This window comes from Notamacropus eugenii, chromosome 2, assembly GCF_028372415.1.
Source record: "Notamacropus eugenii isolate mMacEug1 chromosome 2, mMacEug1.pri_v2, whole genome shotgun sequence".
Classification (NCBI taxonomy): Eukaryota; Metazoa; Chordata; class Mammalia; order Diprotodontia; family Macropodidae; genus Notamacropus; species Notamacropus eugenii.
The window spans coordinates 350,142,496-350,157,359 of NC_092873.1; the positions used below are offsets into that span (position 1 = coordinate 350,142,496).

Below are 14,864 nucleotides of genomic sequence, written 5' to 3' on the forward strand. Positions count from 1 at the left end.
TAAATTCTATGTTATGAGATGATTCTCTGGGAGCAAAGAGGGGTGAAGGATTCAGGAAGAAATTAAGGCAAAAGCAAAAGCGACCAACAAAAATTCAATTTAAAAAGTATAATTTGGAAGAAAGTATACATCAGTGCTTCAGGGGTTCTGTGACCTTCTTCTTCCACTGGTGTAGATGGCCATTTAGTACTTATTCTGTGTGATTCTTGTCTGTGACCTCCCATAAATGCTCTCAGAGGGATCTACGTAATGCATTGTAGTTCTTTCTTTGGGTCCTTTAACATGTTGTGGGTAGCAGTTTAGGACTTATTCTCTCTGTCTGCTCTCCCTTGCTCACATTACATGACTGACTCACCCTCCTTTTCCTACATACATTTCCTGAATGGTATCTTTCATGCCACACTATCAGAACCCATCTGAGATGTCTAGAAATAGCCACTGGGGGAAAGGTGTGTGTTCTCCTTTCTTCTCTTGCCTTCTCCCTTTCCACCTCTCTCCACCCACCCAAGATCAGGTAGAGTCGCTACCCTTGCGGGTACCTCCCCTCCCCTTTCCTGCCCTCTTTGTCCTGTCTGCTTCACTGCTAACAAGGCTTGGATGAGATGGGAGTCAACAATTCCATTCCTTCTGGTAAGCGGTAGGACAACCAAACTTTTCTACTTTCCCTGTGGCTGCCTCCTATAATCCCCTAGGCCTTGCCTTCTCTCTTGTCTCTGTGCCCTGTAACCCCTCAACACTGACATCTTTACTACTTATTTAACCTCAGGACCCTTGGCCCTTGTCATCTGCCCTGTAGCTGAGATTTCTTTTATGTGTTGTCTCTTCCAATCAGATTATGAACCCCTTGACAGCAGGGACTGCTTTGCTTCTTCTGTTAGTGTCCACAGTCTTTAGAACAGTGCTGGGCACACAGTAAGTTTTTTCATTCATTAATTCACTTCGTGTATGTGTGATATGCTATAGCATACTGAGACCCTCCACTCATCTCTCCATCGTCCTTAAGGTCGCACACAATTGCTTTGGTTGTGTGGGGATCCTGGTGTTTCATGATTCACAGCCACACAGCATCCCATGCCACAGTGGGGTATTTCAGCTAGTCTTCTGTTTGGGGAGATACCTTGTGCTTGGTGAGTCCTGTCCCTGATGTTCCCAAGGAAACAATAATGACAACACGTATTTCTATAGAATGTTAAGCTTTATAAAGCATTTCCCCCTTACAATCTTGTGCAGAAGGTGGTACAAATGTTAATATCGCCATTACAGATTAGGAAACTGGAGACCAGGGTGGTGGATGTGTTTTGCAAAGGGTCCCATGGTTACTAAGTGCTAGAGGTCTCTAGACTATCCAGTACTGTTTCCAAAAAGCTTTATTTCATATCAGAAAATTCTGGGGAGAGCAGAGGAGGATGGAAAATATTTGAAATGAAGAAGTTGTATGTGCATGTATGTATGCATTTGTGTATATGTGTGTATGTGGGTGGTACAGGGCTTTTGAGGGGGAAAGGAGGACATTGCCACTGATTGTGATAGTCTGGAAAGTTTATTTAATATTAATTATATTAATGTTAAGTATCCTCATTCAGGAGCCTCAGGAACTAGAGGGGAAATTCAGGGCAGCATCAATACTGTAGTCTGTGAGGACCTCCCCACACCCCATCCATTCCCACACTGTTGCAGTCTTCGGGATCCACTTGATTCATCTCACTTTAGAATCTTGGTCCTGGGAGGTGTTGGGATTTGGAGACTGTCCCAAAGCTCTACTACCACTGCCTGGGAAAATGATTCCTGATCTCCTAGCGTCTCCTCTTTCGGTAACTGCCAGAAAGAGAAGCAGAGTGGGCATTACCAGTCTTCACCTTACTTGTTCCCATCACATAGTGCCTAGCATTCCCAAACAATCCTGAACACAGACTTCTTCCTCCCCTCTCCATTGGCACACCTTGCTTTCACACACATTCACAGATTCACAAATCAATGGCTTCCCCAGGTGCCCCAGTCCCCACTCACGGGGACATGTCGACAGCCTCCAGCTCCTTGCCCAGCTTCAACAGGAAGGCTTCCATCTGCTCAATGTCAGCATCCTCCCCTGGATAATCTGGAATCTGCATTGTTGCACAGGCTACCCAGCCTGCCCACATCAGCAGCAGACACACTACCAAGGACAAAGGCCATCTGCAGAGGCTTATCATCTGCGGAGAGACGCAAAAGGCAGAGGGAGAAGGGGGAAGAAGGAAAAGTAGTAGGGAATAAAAAAGAGGTTGAGGAATAAGAAGAGAAGGGACAGGAGAGAGCAAATATCAAGACAGAGAGGGTGAGAAGGACAGAAAAGGACAAGATGCGGCATCTTCCCATGAACACTTACCCCAGGGCTTCAGTGACTGACATGGTTCCTTAACAGCCTGTTTCCCCAGCCCCCACAATGAGGATTGAGAGTAACTCACCCTAGGATTCTTAGAGAGATGGGAATTTGGGAGCTTGAGATATGAAGACTGAATAAAGGCTAGGGCCTAGGCTGGTCCCATTCTTTACTCCCCTCCTAGACTTTAATCTCTCCTCCAATGCCCAAACTTTTATTCTCTGGCTCCCTCCCAGACCCCTAGTTCATTTGCTCCTCAGGCACTTAGAAATCCTCTCCTTGGGCGCACAAACAGTTCTTTCTCAGTGTGCCAGGACAATCACCAAAAAATCAAACCCTTGGCTTCCTAGGGTGCCTCCTACAGTTGCCTCAATAACAGCTCTGGGGAGGTAAATGAAGGGAGGGGCAATGGGCATTGTCAGATGGGCACAGGAAGATGGGCTTGTATCAACTCAAGGACTTAGCATTGTGGTATAATGAACATGGAACCAGAGACCCTGAGTCTGAGCCCCAGTCTGTTCCTTACTTCCCTGTATGACCATGGACCAGTCATTTCCTTTCCTTCTCTACCTGCCTCCAAGACTGACAAAAAAGTAGACAACTTTCAACCCATCTGGAGGTGCCATGGGGACTAAGTAGAGAGTAGCACTGGAAAGGACAGTCAGGGAAGCCCTTGTTGGCATACAAGAAGCTTGACAATTAAAACAGTAACTGGCACTTATATAATGTTTTCCATAGATTAGATCATTTGATTCTCAGGACACCCCAATGAAGCAGGTATTATTATCATTGTCCTCCTTTTACAGATGTGGTTATTGAGGCTTTGAGAGGTTAAGTGTCTACTCCAGGGTCACACAGCTAATAAAGGTCTGAGGAAGGAATCCAGTTCAGGTCTTCCTGCTACCAAGTTGAGCCCTCTGCTCACTTTGCCAGCCTGTCTTTGAATGGTAGCATCGTCCATTTCTATAAGTTTATCTATGATGTATCAAGCCCTTTTCTTTACTCAAAACAACCCTGTCAGATCCCAAAGCTTATCCTTATCTCCATCATATCCTTGAGCGTGAGGGATTTGTCCAGTGAACAGAAGGCCAGGGCAGAAAGTGGGACAGGGTCCCAGTCAGAGGGTCCAGCAGACCACATCCTCTTTCCTTCCCAGCATACCCCCCTTATTAGGGTGTCAGCACCCCAAGCAACAACCCAAGTAGCCTGATTCAGTGCCTACAGCCAAGCTTCATTCTGTTCTGGCTCTAGATTGGTCCTGTTCCCTGCCCTCCCCTGCCACCTCTGCCTGTTAATCATAATAGAGGTAGAATGGTACACTGGGAAGAATGACTGATCTAGGGTTAAGGAGAAGTCTAGTTCCTCTCCTCTGACATTTAATAGCTGGCAAGTCATAGCATCTCCAGGTCTCAGTTTCTTCATCTACAAAATGGAAATAATACCTGTAGAACCTGCCTTGCAGGGTTGTTATGAGGATCAAATGAGACAATGTGTGCAGAACCTGATATAAATGCCAGCTATTTTTTTTTATTATTTGTTATTACAATTACCTTGAGTTCCCTGCTGCCTGGGATCTCTTCTCTTGCTCTCTAACCCTGTTCTTGGTTGGAGTTCTAGATTCTGTCTCAGACACCACTTGGCATATGACAAAGCTTCTTTGGAGGCTAGATTCTTTGTGGTGGTGGTGGAAGGGGGTGGGGAAATGACACAAGGTCTCTCCAGCTCTTTAACACACTTCAGTGAGCATACTTCCTTATCAAGGGACCCTGGTAGCCATGCCAAGTTCCTGGTCATGCTCCCTTTGCTCCACCATCTCTACATTGACATTCTTTCTCTTGCTGTGCCTGGCTCCTGGCCCATCTCTTTACCCTTATGCCCACACACAAAGAACACAGGCAGGGAACAGGGTGGTATCAATTGTGCTGGGCAGGAGACCGAGAAGGGGACATGCTGGAGGCCGGAATGGTACATGCTGAACATGCCCAGACTCCTGGGGGCTCTGGAAGGCAGCCCCTATCGAGGTAGAGAATGTGGGTGCATAACAGAAGTACCTAGAGAAAGGCTTGGGTGATATCATGAGCGTAGCTGGAGGTCAGTGACACATGGCATTTGCATAGGACTTCTTCACAGTTCATACTTTAACATATATGTGATTTCTTTTAAATTTTTATTTCTTTTTTTAATGAACAAAAATCTGCTTTCTCCATCTTCCCTTCTTCCCTCTCCCCACATTGAGAAAAGAAAAAGATAAAGAAAATCTTGGTTCCCTCCCCCTGTATTAGCATTTTATTTTTTCCAATTACATGTAAAGATAGTTTTTACCATTCACTTTTATAAGATTTTGAGTTCCAAAATTTTTTTCTCCCTCTTTTCCTTCACTCCCCCTTCCCCCAAATGGCATGCAATCTGATATAGGCTATACATATACAATCATATTAAATGTATTTCCACATTAGTCATGTTGTAAAGAAGAATCAGAACCAAACAGGAAACTCCTGAGAAGTTAAAAAACAAAACAAAAAGGAGAAAATAGTATACTTCTATCTGCATTTAGATTTCATAGTTCTTTTTCTGGATGTGGATAGCATTTTCCATCATGAGTCTTTTGGAATTGTCTTAGACGTTGTATTGCTGAGAAGAGCTAAGTCTATCAAAGTTAGTCATCAGATAATGTTGCTGCTTCTGCGTACAGGGTTCTCCTGGTTCTTCTCACTTCACTCAGCATCAGTTCATATAAGTCTTTCCAGATTTTTCTGAATTCTGCCTGTTTGTCATTTCTTATAGCACAATAATATCCCATTACATTCATATACCATAACTTGAACAGAATACTTATAACAAATGCTGAGTCATCTAAAAAAATTCCAGCATTGGTCATATGCAAAAAAAAAATATCTCATTCTGTACTCTGATTCTATCACCTCTCTGGTAGCTAGGTGGTGCAGCAGATAAGCTGGACCAAGAATTAGGAAGATATAAGTTCAATCCTATCTCAGATACCTGCTAGCTACGTGACCCTTGGCAAGTTACTTAAGGAAGGAAGGAGATGAGCATTTATTAAGGTCCTACTCTGTGTCAGGCACTATGCTAAGTGTTTTACAAATATCTCCCTTGTTCCTCATAATAACCCTAGGAAATATGTATTATTATTATCCCCATTTTATAATTAGGGAAATTGAGGCAGACAGGAGTTAAATGACTTGCCCAGGGACAAACAGCTAGTAAGTAGTAAGTAGAGGCCAAATCTGAACTCCAATCTTTCTGATTCTAGGCCAAGTTCTCTATCCACTGGACTACCTTAGCTAGCTGCTTTTTAAAAAACATTTTATTTAAAGTTTTCAGTTCCAAATTCGATCCTTCTCTCCCTCCTTCCCATCCCCTCTCCCTGAGATGGTAAGCAATCAGATATAGATTTTAGATGTGCAATTATGTAAAACATTTCCATATTAGTCATTTTGTACAAGACGACAACTAAAATTTAAGAAATGAAAGAAAGTGAAAAATAGCATGTCTCAGTCTGTTCCTTCTCTGGAGGCGGATAGTAGGCTTCATCATGAGTCATTTGGGATCGTCTTGGATTATCGTGTTGCTGAGAAGAGCTAAGTCATTCACAATTCTTTATCGAACAATGTTGCTATTACTGTGTACAACGTTCTCCTGGCTCTGTTCACTTCACTATACATTAGTTCATGTAAGTCTTCCTAGCTTTTTCTGAAATCATCCTGCTTGACATTTTTTACAGTACAACAATATTCCATCACAATCATATACCACAGCTTGTTTAGCCATTCCCCAATTGATGGGCATCCCTTTGATTTTCAATTCTTAGTCACCACAAAAAGAGCTGCTATAAATATTTTTGTACAAATAGATCCTTTTCTTTTTTGGGGGATGTCTTGGGGTTATAGGTCTTAGCTACCTACTTCTAATTTAACTTCTGACTGCCTCAGTTTCCTTATCTGTAAAATGGGGATACTAATAGCTCCTATCTCCCAGGGTTGTTGTGAGGATAAAATGAGATCATATTTGTAAAGTTCTTTGAAAACCTTAACCTGACATGTAAATGTTAAATATTAATATTAGGTGTTATCTCTGTTAGGAGGTGGGTAGCATTTTCCTCTATTTCATTATGTATCCTCTGGAATCCTAGTTGGTCACTGAGTTGCTCAGAGTTCTTAAGTCTTTCAAAGTTCTTTGTCTTTATAATGGCAATATAACTTGTTCCTCCGGTTCTGCTCACTTCACTCAGCATCAGTTCATATAAAGTCTTCCTGATTTCTTTGAAAATCATCCCTTTCATCATTTCTTATGGAAAAATTCTGTTCTATTACATTGCCATGCTGAAATTTGTTCTGTCATTGCCCCATTCGTGGGCATCCCCTTAGGTTCTAATTCTTTACCACCACAAAAAGAGCTTCTATAAGTGTTTTTATACATATGGGCTCCTTTTCCATTTTCCTCGATCTTTTTTGGGATGTAGTCAGTGTAGTGGCATTGTTATGTCTGAATAGTGTAGTAACTTTTCAGGCATAGATCCGAGTTACTTTTCCAGAATGACTGGATCAATTCACAACTCCACCAACAATAAAGTCTCCCCAGTGTTTGTCATTTTCCCTTTTTTGTCAACTTTGCCAGTTTGATGGGAATGGGATGGGACTTCAGAACTACTTCAATTTACATTTCTCTAACTATTGGTGATTTGGGACCTTTTTAAATATGGCTACTGATCACTTTAACTTCTTCCTTAGAAGCATGTCTGTTCAGCCATATCCCTTGACCATTTGTTAATTAAATAATGGTTTTCATAACATTTGCATTAGTTCCTTAAATATCTTGGAAATGAAAATCTTAGAGAGACTTGCTGTAAAGATTGTTTTTCCAATTACCTGCTTCTCTTCTAATTTTAGCTCATTTTGTTTTGTTTGTGAAGTAACTTTTTCATTTTATGTAATCAAAACTGTCCTTTTTTTCCTTTGGTGTTACTCTGTTCCTTGTTTGGTCATGACTGCTTGCTTCCCTATCCAGCATCTATCCACCAGTAACTAGGTGCTACAGTGGATAGAATGCTGGGCCTGGAGTCAAGAAGACATAAATAAGTACAATCAGGCCTCAGACACTTCCTAGCTGTGTGACCCTGGACAAGTCACTTAAAAAAACCCAACCTCTATTTGCGTCAGTTTCCTCATCTGTAAAATAAGGATAATAACAGCGTCTACCTCAAAGGATTGTTATGAAGAACAAATGAGATAATATTTGTAAGGTGTTTAACATAGTGCCAGGGATATAACTGATACTTTATCAGTGCTATTATTATTATACATAGACCTGTAAGATAATTCATTCCATAAATGTGGTTTCATATGATCCCCAAACCAATCCTGTGACATATGTGATGTAAGCATATTTTATAACTAACATTGAGGAACTGATTCTGGGTCCAAGGAGTTAGGACACTACACCCACTTTCTTCTCCTTGTAGTCCAGATCGGGTTTAGTTGTTGGAGATACTCATCTCTAATAAGAGAGAGACCAGGCTCCTTTTTCTCATGTTCTCTGGTTTGTTACATCCCCTATTTGGTCCAGTTATTTAAAGCTTAGCTTTTTGGCCCATGTTGAGATCTCTCCAATGAGTGTGTGTGTGTATGTGTGTGTGTGTGTGTGTGTGTGTGTGTGTGTGTGTGTGTGTGTGTGTGTAAGTAAAATTATTCAGTGTATAATATGAATGAAGTACAGGGCAAGTAATTTATTCCTACACACAAAAGAAATGCTAAACATAAAAAAACTGATAGTATAGATTGACAGAATAATGTAAACTGAATTCCTTAATTTATAACCAGTGGTAAAGCCTGCTGGAAGGCTGATACTTTTACATTTCATTGCAACGTAGACGATTGATTAGGCATTTTACATTTCACCTCAATTTTGTACTGTCTCCTTCAATTTCCACTTGATTTGTTTCCTCTTTTTGATGATCACATTCTCTCATAAAGAAACTCCCCTTGCTTCCAGTCACCTTTACTCAGTGGACCCAGTTCTTCCAGACCTCTCAACCTCACAAGACACTTAGAAGCCTAGATCTACCTACCTTGATATTTATGCTTCGTCACTTATATCATGAAGGAAACACACAAAAAGCAGCCAGAATCTTAGGCATGAAGTTGCCGAAGGGAGTCCCCCTACTCTAGCTGCCATATGAGAGTGATCACTATGTTGCTGGGATGAGGAAGGCCACTCCATCCCTCACCCTTCCTGGAAGTCTCAGACACTTAATGCCTCAGTGGGGTGGTGGTGATGGAACAGTAGGGTTTTGGTGAACCTCCTTCTTGTTGTCACTGCTGTCCAGGCTGCAGTCTTGACTTTCCAGCCTTTTCCCATCCTTCCATAGAAGGCTCCTGAACCATGCAGGAGCATGGTTCCACCCCTGGAACCATGGGGTTTTTTTGCTCTGCCCCTGGGTTTCTCACACTGAGAATGCACACCATCCCTGAAATCCCTTTCTCGGATTGACCCATCTCAGACCCTCCATTTAAAGAAAAGTACCCAGGAGAGATATGTCTTCTTTCTTCTCCAGGCTCCACTCCACAGTCTCTAGATTTTACTTCAGCCATGGGCTTTCACTTACTCTTCCCAAAACTCTCTGTTTTTCAGCTTTCTTTTATGTGTTATCTTCTGAGGCTGGTGACTTTGCACAGCCCTCCCTCACTTAAACCCAAATTACTAGCATGTCATGGCATCACCTTCCTGAAGTCCTGGTCCTATTGCAAAATGAAGGACAAACAGCAAACAGTCTTCCCCCTTGAGAGCAGGGACTGTCTTCCTTTTGTTTGTATCTTAGCACAATACCTGGCACTTAGAAAGTACTTAATGATTATTGACTTGACTTGCTGAGTCACTAGTTCTCTGGAGTCCCCTTAAAATCCCAGAGGGCAGCTAGGTGATAAAGTGGATAGAGCACTGGCCCTGGGCTCAGGAGGACCTGAGTTCAAGTTTGACCTCAGACACTTACCAAGTTATGTGACCCTGAGCAAGTCACTTAATCCTGTTTACTTCAGTTTCCTCTTCCGTAAAATGAGCTGGAGAAGGAAATGGCAAACCATTTCAATATCTTTGCCAAGAAAATCACAAATGGAGTCACGAAGGGTGGAACAAAACTGAACAACAACATAAAATTCCAGTAAAACAATGATGTACACTCCCTGGGATACCCCCATAAACCAATTCAACCTTTGCTACATATAGATGAAGAAACTTATATCCATGGAAGGGAAATTATTTGTTCAAGGTCACATGGTTAAAGCCAGGTCTCAAATGCAAATCTTTTGACCCTAAATCCAACACTTTCCTCTTTATATCACACCTACCTTCCTCAGGTTACTTAGAGGTGGACTGTGCTAATTCAGTCCCTGGCCTAGTCCACCACCCACTCACATGAAGCACTCTCTGGCCCATTGCTCCATCTATTGGAAACCTCTTTCCATTTAAATCTGATCAGATTTCTATAGCAATTCAGACACTTCTTCTTCCCCACAAGTCCCCATAGGGCCATTTAGTATTTCCCTGTCCAGTGAGTCAAGAATAAACCATAGAAATAGGGGAGAGGGGACAAGGAGAGGTGGGGTGAGTAGGTGGTGTTCCTTAGTGGAAGGCTAAGAATGGAAGTTGGAAGAAGACAAGGCCAGTGCAGGGGTGGGGAGAAGGTTGGTTGGTTGGTTGTTGTCCTTGGTCTTCAAAGAGGACCAAAATGACATCACCATGATAAAGTGAAATTTCAGTGTGTCCAACTGTAACTGATCAGACAATACAAGCTTGGAATGCTCTACCACAGGTTGGGCACGGATAGTCCGTGTGAATATTTGGGGTGGATGTCCCAAATTTGGGCATTCTTTTTTTTTTTTTTTTTTTTTTTTATTAAATTTATTTATTTAACTTTTAACATTCATTTTCACAAAATTTTGGGTTACAAATTTTCTCCCCTTTTATCCCCTCCCCCCCCAAACACCAAGCATTCTAATTGCCCCTATGACCAATCTGCTCTCTCTTCTATCATCCCTCTCTGCCCTTGTCTCCATCTTCTCTTTTGTCCTGTAGGGGCAGATAGCTTTCTATACCCCTTTACCTGTTTTTCTTATTTCCTAGTGGCAAGAACATTACTCGACAGTTGATCCTAACACTTTGAGTTCCACCTTCTTTACCTCCCTCCCTCTCCACCCCTTCCCTTTGGAAGGCAAGCAATTCAATATAGGCCAAATCTGTGTAGTTTTGCAAATGACTTCCATAATAGTTGTGCTGTATAGGACTAACTATATTTCCCTCCAACCTATCCTGTCCCCCATTACTTCTATTCTCTTTTGATCCTATCCCTCCCCATGAGTGTCGACCTCGAATTGCACTCTCCTCCTCATGCCCTCCCTTCTATCATCCCCCCCACCCTGCTTGTCCCCTTATCCCCCACTTTCCTGTATTGTGAGATAGGTTTTCCTACCAAAATGAGTGTGCACTTTATTCTTTTCTTTAGTGGAATGTGATGAGAGTAGACTTCATGTTTTTCTCTCACCTCCCCTCTTTATCCCTCCACTAATGAGTCTTTTGCTTGCCTCTTTTATGAGAGATAATTTGCCCCATTCAATTTCTCCCTTTCTCTTCCCAATATATTTCTCTCTCACTGCTTGATTTCATTTTGTTTTAAAGATATGATCCCATCCTATTCCATTCACTCTGTGCACTCTGTCTCTGTGTATGTGAGCGTGTGTGCATGTGTAATCCCACCCAGTACCCAGATACTGAAATGTTTCAAGAGTTACAAATATTGTCTTTCCATGTAGGAATGTAAACAGTTCAGCTTTAGTAAGTCCCTTATGACTTCACTTTGCTGTTCACCTTTTCATGGTTCTCTTCATTCTTGTGTTTGAAAGTCAAATTTTCTTTTCAGCTCTGGTCTTTTCATCAAGAATACTTGAAAATCCTCTATTTCATTGAAAGACCAATTTTTCCCCTGAAGTATTATACTCAGTTTTGCTGGGTAGGTGATTCTTGGTTTTAGTCCTAGTTCCTTTGACTTCTGGAATATACTGTTCCATGCCCTTCGATCCCTTAATGTAGAGGCTGCTAGATCTTGTGTTATCCTGATTGTATTTCCACAATACTTGAATTGTTTCTTTCTAGCTGCCTGCAGTATTTTCTCCTTGACCTGGGAACTCTGGAATTTGGCCACAATGTTCCTAGGAGTTTCTCTTTTTGGATCTCTTTCAGGCGGTGTTCTGTGGATTCCTTGGATATTTATTTTGCCCTCTGGTTCTAGAATCTCAGGGCAGTTTTCCTTGATAATTTCATGAAAGATGATGTCTAGGCTCTTCTTTTGATCATGGCTTTCAGGTAGTCCCATAATTTTTAAATTGTCTCTCCTGGATCTATTTTCCAGGTCTGTTGTTTTTCCAATGAGATATTTCACATTATCTTCCATTTTTCCATTCTTCTCTCTTTGTTCTGTGATTTCTTGGTTTTGCATAAAGTCATTAGCCTCCATCTGTGCCATTCTAATTTTGAAAGAACTATTTTCTTCAGTGAGCTTTTGAATCTCCTTTTCCATTTGGCTAATTCTGCTTTTGAAAGCATTCTTCTCCTCATTGGCTTTTTGAACCTCTTTTGCCAATTGAGTTAGGCTAGTTTTCAAGGTGTTAATTTCTTCAACATTTTTTTGGGGTCTCCCTTAGCAGGGAGCTGATCTGCTGTTCATGCTTTGACTTCATGTCTCTCATTTCTCTTCCCAGCTTTTCCTCCACCTCTCTAACTTGATTTTCAAAATTCTTTTTGAGCTCTTCCATGGCCTGAGCCCATTGGGTGGGCTGGGACACAGAAGCCTTGATTTCTGTGTCTTTGCCTGATGGTAAACATTGTTCTTCCTCATCAGAAAGGAAGGGAGGAAATGCCTGTTCGCCAAGAAAGTAACCTTCTATAGTCTTATTTCTTTTCCCTTTTCTGGGCATTTTCCCAGCCAGTGACTTGACCTCTGAATATTTTCCTCACACCCACCTCACCTCCTGATCCTCCCAGCCCGTGTTTGTGGTCTGAGATTCAAATGCTGCTTCCAGCCTCAGGGCTTTTGGCGGGGGCAGGGCTGCTATTCAGTATGAGATTATGATCTGGTGCTGAGGTTGGGGCAGGGCCACCTCTCAGGCTCAGTTCCCTCAGGGGGTTTATGCGCCGACCTTCCGCAATGGATTCAAGCTCCCGCCCGCTTGGGGAGCCCCTGTCTGCAGCCGCCTCTCAGCTTCTACCTCCCGGGGGGGGCCTGAATTATGGGGGCACCCCACTCCCCTCTCGACCCGCCAAAGAGACTCTCTCACCCACCCCTGTCACCTGTGGGTGGAGGGACTTGTGCGGCCGCTGGAGATCCCGTCCCTGAAGCCTGCTCGGATCTGTTTCTCTCGGTGCCTCAGCAGTGGCCGCAGCAGGTCTGGGCTGGGCTTTGTGTCTGCAGCGCGATGGACCTTTTGCGAGAGGTTTGCAGATCCCTCTGTGGGTGGAGGGACCCGCGTGGCCGCTGGAGATCCTGTCTGTGAAGCCTGCTCGGATCTTTTCCTCTCGGTGCCGCGGCCGCGGCAGGGCTGCACTCAGCTCCCAGTCCCGGCGCCCAGTCCGCAGCGCGAAGGACCCCCCGCGAGAGGTTTGCAGGTCTCTCTGGAACAGAAATCTCCCTCGCTCCAATGTTCCGTGGCCTCTGGGTGCGGAATTCGCCGTGAGTTACTTCCCTGTAGCCATTCTATGGGTTGTGGGTTCAGAGCTATGTGTATGTGCGTCTTTCTACTCCGCCATCTTGGCTCCGCCCCCAGAAGTCAAATTTGGGCATTCTTGCGTTTACTTTGTGAGAAGGTATTCCTTCCTAAATGCAGAGTGGAAGCCCCTTCCGACAATATTATGCAGAGTCCATTCCCTTATTTCTAACCAACAGCTCCTAATCCTGTCGTATATTATCGTATATCATCAAGTAAGAGAGTGATGTTTAGAATAATAGACTTGGGGTCACTTTTGGTCTTAAGGCTGAGGCTGGGGTACCTGGTTCATCAGGTTGGAAAAGGTGGGCTGAGTAATTTGAGAGGAATGTGTGATATTTAAGTGGAATAGTGTGGTGAATTTGGAGTCAGAGGTCCCGGGTTTAAATCTAGGCTCTGTTACTTCCTGTCTGTGTGATCTTGGACAAGTTCCTTCCTCTTTCTAGGACTCAGTTTCCTTATCTGTAAAATGGGAGGATAGGAGTAGAGAACCTATAAGGTCCTTTTTCTTAGTAGAAGGTGAACATGAGGAGAACAGGTAGTATGTTTTTGCTTTCCTTGGTATCCCTAGTATTTGGCACAGTACCTGGAACATGATCAGTGCTTGATAAATGTTTGTGGACTGACTTCTATTTTTAGATTTCTATTATGAGTTCCTTATCTTTCTTCAGGTAAGTCCTATCTAGAGATCTCCCTCCAGAGATTGACTACAGTCCTTATTCTTGGAAGCAGGCTGATGGGGGATTTGGTAACAGGTTATAAAGGGACTATAGGTTTGACTCCTATTTCTTCCTTCTGCTCCCTCGCTCTAGCAGGATAAAAGTTGATGGCCCCTGAGGGACATTACTGGAACTTGTCGGCTCCTTTCTAACCATGTCCAGTGTCCCATGTCTTCCACTTTCTGCACTGAGAACCTTCTGTGGCACCCTTAGTGTACAGAAAGCATAAATAATAATAGCTAGTATTTATATGACACTTTGAGAGGAGGAAATAAGGGAATAAGCATTTATGTAGTACCTACTATGTGTCAGACACTATGTTAAATGCTTTTAAAAATTATTAATATTAAAATTAATATTTTAAAAATATTATCTCATTTTTGTCCTCACAACAACCCTGGGAAGTAAGTGCTATTATTATCCCCATTTTATAGTGGAGAAAACTGAGGCAGGCAGAGGTTCAATGACTTGCCCATAGTTACAGAGTTAAGTATCTGAGACCAGATTTAAATTCTAGCTTTTCTCAAGCATTTATTAAATGTCTACTATGTGCTAAGCATTCTGCTAAGTGTTTTACAAATATTATCTCATTTCATCCTCACAACAACCCTGGAGGGGGTGCTCTTGTTATCCTCATTCTTCAGCTGAAGAAACTAAGGCAGACAACAGAGTTTAAATGACTCGCCTAGTTTTACGAAACTAGTGGGTGTCTGAGGCTAGATTTGAACTCGTTTTCTTGCCTCCAGCCAAGAGTGTGGTGGGAACTGAGAAAAAGAGCATTCTGCTCTCCATCCTGACCCTAGATCTCAGGAGGGAAGGGGTAGCTTCTCCTCCCTCTCCACTGAATTCTCCTTAACAATTTCACCTCTGTCAGGATCACCATCATTTCTCCCAGCCATCCCGGTTGTAAAACTCAGGAGTCATCTTTGGTGATTCTTAACCCTATTCCACATAACCAACAAGTTGCCAAATCCTGTCAATTCTACCTCCAAAATAACCGTAGTACCTAGTGCCTTATAC

General features: G+C 42.8%; 1 protein-coding gene and 1 long non-coding RNA gene across 3 annotated transcripts in view; one reads left to right on the plus strand and one right to left on the minus strand.

Annotated features, from left to right (window-relative positions):
• Positions 1-615: 615 nt before the first annotated feature.
• Positions 616-14,864, plus strand: part of MPP2 (MAGUK p55 scaffold protein 2) — a 56,044-nt gene continuing 41,795 nt past the window's right edge. The window contains exon 1 of the mRNA XM_072646078.1: positions 616-630. The gene's annotated coding sequence lies outside the window, so the exon portion shown is untranslated. The remainder of the gene's footprint in view (positions 631-14,864) is intronic.
• On the minus strand, positions 1,522-4,058 carry LOC140528333 (uncharacterized). Of its 2 annotated transcripts, none has more exons than XR_011975144.1 (3): positions 3,907-4,058; positions 2,008-2,189; positions 1,522-1,815 (listed from the first exon to the last, which is right to left on the minus strand). It is a non-coding gene; the product is annotated as an uncharacterized lncRNA (long non-coding RNA). The 2 variants fall into 2 exon arrangements; XR_011975145.1 differs by lacking the exon at positions 3,907-4,058 and adding an exon at positions 2,442-3,575.